This window comes from Mesocricetus auratus, unplaced genomic scaffold (genome assembly GCF_017639785.1).
Source record: "Mesocricetus auratus isolate SY011 unplaced genomic scaffold, BCM_Maur_2.0 Super-Scaffold_100015, whole genome shotgun sequence".
Lineage (NCBI taxonomy): Eukaryota > Metazoa > Chordata > Mammalia > Rodentia > Cricetidae > Mesocricetus > Mesocricetus auratus.
The window spans coordinates 13,295,021-13,299,086 of NW_024429198.1; the positions used below are offsets into that span (position 1 = coordinate 13,295,021).

The window sequence follows — 4,066 nt, forward strand, 5'->3', positions numbered from 1 at the left end:
AGAGTGACCTCGAGTGATCTAAAGGGATAACACCAATTGGCATGCTAAGCAATAGTGGAGAGACCACCTCGAATACCCATTCCTGATAATGAACTTGATGTCTATAACCATCTGGGAGCCTTCATCCTGTGACTGATGGAAGCAGAGGCAAACATACAATTAAGCACTGAATTGAACCCAAGGAACCCAGTGACAGAGAGAGAGGAGTGATGAGCAAATTGGCAAAGATTGGGCTGGCAAAACCAGCAGAGACAGCTGATCTGAACAGGGGAGAGCTCTTGGACCCCAGAGCGACAGTGGGGAGGCCAGCATGGGACTGATCTGGACCCCCCAAATGTGAGTGTCAGCAAGAAGGCCTGGGCAACCTATGGGGCCCTAAGCTGTGGATAAGTGTCTATCCCTGGAATACAAACAGTCATCGTGTGCCTATAGCACAAAGAGGGATGCTCTCTCAGCCTGGACTCTTAGGGCAGTGCCTGGACCCTACCCAGAGTGAAATGACAGACTCTAGATATCCCCTATGTGGAAGCATTTAGCAATAGGGTGGGAGTGTGGGGGGAAGGGGAGTGCGGGAGGAGGGGAGGGAGAGGGAACTGGGATTGACATGTAAAACAAGCTATTTAAAATTAAAATAAAAAAACTTTATAAAATTTAAAAAGAAAAAACTAAAAAAAAAACATATTCCCGTTCCAACATCTGTGGCAATTTATGTTGCAAAACATATATATATATATATATATATATATATATATATATATTAGCACTAAAATGACCACTTAAATGTAAATAGAAAACCATGAACATATATTAAGAATATATTACTTGCTGGGCAGTATTGGTACACAACTTTAATCCCAGCACTCGGGAGGCAGAGGCAGTAACATGTATAGTAAAATGTCGTAAATATCCACATAAAAAACACATGGTTACGATATCACCTAACATAATATGTGTGTCCAAATAACAACTGAAAGCAAATTTTGTCTTCTGTAAGATTGAAGTTTCTTGGTTGTATTTATCTTTCCATTTACATTTTATGATGCTATAATATTGGCAATATTTAAATAATGTAAAAAGCAAATGTATTTGTCTGATATTATAAGGACATTAGAGTAAAAGACATATACCTGTATGCATATATCAAAATCAAAAAACAAGTACATATCCTCAACATAAAAAGAGCAAATATGCATGGCAGTTATAATTTCATTTTTCTAGATGTCTATGGAACTATGCAAAAATATTAACAGCTTTCTTTTTGTGTTTCCCATTATGCATTTTCTATAGCAAAAACATTACTAGCAAATATCCTTGGCTTAGAGACTGTTAAATTTGTATTGTGTATGCAAATATTTTCTGTGGGTTTTTCTATGTGTGTATATGTGTGCACATCTTTGTTTAGATACTCTCTATATTTCGGGCCCATCAGATTACCAGTCTTGTTCCTTCCCAACTGTCATCTGTCCATCAAGAATACAGACTAGACTAGACACTGCTGTGTGACTTTTCTTAGGAAACACAAACAATTGCCTGTTCACTGTAGGTGGAATACTAACTAGACTTAATGATTATATCCAAGTCTTTTGGTGAACAAATGAATTAATTTGAGTTACTTTTATGAGCACGGGTAGCAAAGGGTTACTTAAAAGTGAATGGGTGGTGCTTGCTTCGGCACCACATATACTAAATTGGAACTATACAGAGAAGATTACCATGGCCCCTGCGCAAGGATGACACGCAAATTGCTGAAGCATACCTTATTTTTAGAAAACAAGATATTCCATGACAAAACTAGATTCAAGCAATACGTATCCACTAACTCAGCCATCCAGAAAGTTTTGGAAGGAAAACTCCAACACAAGGAAGTTAACTACAACCAGAAAAACATAGGCATTAGAGAATCGCTCTCTACCAACAGCCAAAAGAACAAAGGGGTGAAATTCCACACATAATTTCACCACCAACAACGTTTCCAAATCAAAGAAGAATGAGCAATCAATGGTCATTAATATCCCTCAACATTAATGGCCTTAACTCACCCATAAAAAGAAACAGGCTTGCAGAATGGATTCAAAGACAGAAGCCATCCTTCGGCTGCATACAAGAAACACACCTCACCCTCAAGGACAGACATTACCTGAGAGTTAAAGGTTGGGAAAAAATTTTCCAATCAAATGGACCAAAGAAACAAGCAGCAGTAGCAATACTAATATCTAACAAATTAGACTTTAAAATAAAAACAATCAAAAGAGATGAAAGAGGTCATTACATACTCATCACAGGCAAATCCACCAAGGTGAAGTGTCTATCCTTAACATCTATGCCCCAAATACAAAGGCATCCACATTCGTAAAAGAAACATTATTAAAACTTAAATCACATATAAAGTCACACACCCTTATAAGTGGGAGATTTCTACATACCACTCTCACCACTAGACAGGAATACCAGACAGAAACTCAACAAAGAAGCAAAGGGTCTAATAGAAGTAATGACCCAACTGGGATTAACAGACATCTATAGAACATTTCATCCACATAAAAAAGAATATACCTTCTTTTCACCACCAAATGGAACCTTCTTAAAAATCGACCACATACTTGGCAACATATCCAACCTCAGCAGCATTAAAAAAAATTGGAATAACTCCATGCATCTTATCAGACCACTGTGCTTTAAAATAAGAATTCAACAACAACACAAATTGCAGAAAACCTACAAACTCATGGAAATTGAATAATGCACAACTGCACCATTCCTAGGTCAAAGAAGAAATAAAAAAAAAGAAATTAAAGACTTCCTAGAATTCAATGAGAATGAAGACACAACATACCCAAATCTATGGGACACTTTGAAAGCAGTGCTACGGGGGAAGTTCATAGCACTAAGTACCCACATGAAGAAACTGGAGAATAGTCATACTAGATAATTAACAGCACAGCTGAAAGCTCTAGAACACAAAGATGCAAACTCCCCCAGGAGGAGTAGATGCCAGGAAATAATCAAATTGAGGGCTGAAATCAATAAAGGGGAAACTAGGAAAACAATACAAAGAATCAATGCAACGAAGAGTTGGTTCTTTGAAAAAATCAACAAGATAGACAAACCTTTGTCCAAACTTACCAAACAGCAGAGAGTGAACATGCAAATTAACAAAATCAGAAATTAAAAGGGGGACATAACAACAGGCTCTGAGGAAATTCAGAGAATCTGTACTCCACAAAATTTGAAAATTTAAAGGAAATGGATGACTTCCTGGATAGCTATAACTTGCCAAAATTAAATCAACAACAGATAAGAAATATAAATAGACCTATAACCCCTACGGAAATAGAAGCAGTCACCAAAAGCCTCCCAACCAAAAAAAAAAAAAAAAAGCCCAGGTCCAGATGGCCTCAGTGCAGAATTCTACCAGAAATTCAAAGAACAGCTTATACCAATTATTCTCAAAGTATTCCATGCAATAGAAGCAGAAGGGTCATTGCCAAACTCTTTCTATGAGGATTCAATGGCCTTGATCACCAAGCCACACAAAGACACAACTAAGAAAGAGAACCAGAGGCCAATATCCCTCATGAGCATTGATGCAAAAATACTCAATAAAATACTGGAAAATAAGATCCAAGAACACATCAAAACAATCATTCACCATGATAAACTAGGTTTCATCCCAGGGATGCAGGGATGGTTCAACATACAAGAATACATCAACGTAATCCACCATATAAACAAACTGAAAAACAAACATCACATGATCATCTCAGTAGATGCTGAAAAAGCCTTTGACAAAATTCAATCCAACACCCCTTCATGATAAAGGACTTGGAGAGATCTGGGATAACAGGAACATACTTAAACATAATAAAAGTTATATACAGTAAACCAACAGCCAACATCAAACTAAATGGACAGAAACTCAACGCAATTCCTCTAAAATCAGGAACAAAACAAGGCTGTTCACTCCCTCCATACCTTTTCAACATTGTACTTGAAGTTCTAGCCATTGCCATATGAAAAAAAAGAGGATCAAGAGGATACAAATTGGGAAGGAAGAGGTCAAACTTTC

General features: G+C 37.3%; 1 non-coding gene across 1 annotated transcript; it reads left to right on the forward strand.

Annotated features, from left to right (window-relative positions):
- Positions 1 to 1,657: 1,657 nt before the first annotated feature.
- LOC121144417 lies at positions 1,658 to 1,765 on the forward strand. Its single transcript, XR_005881773.1, has one exon. It is a non-coding gene; the product is annotated as a U6 spliceosomal RNA (small nuclear RNA).
- The last annotated feature ends 2,301 nt before the right edge of the window (positions 1,766 to 4,066 follow it).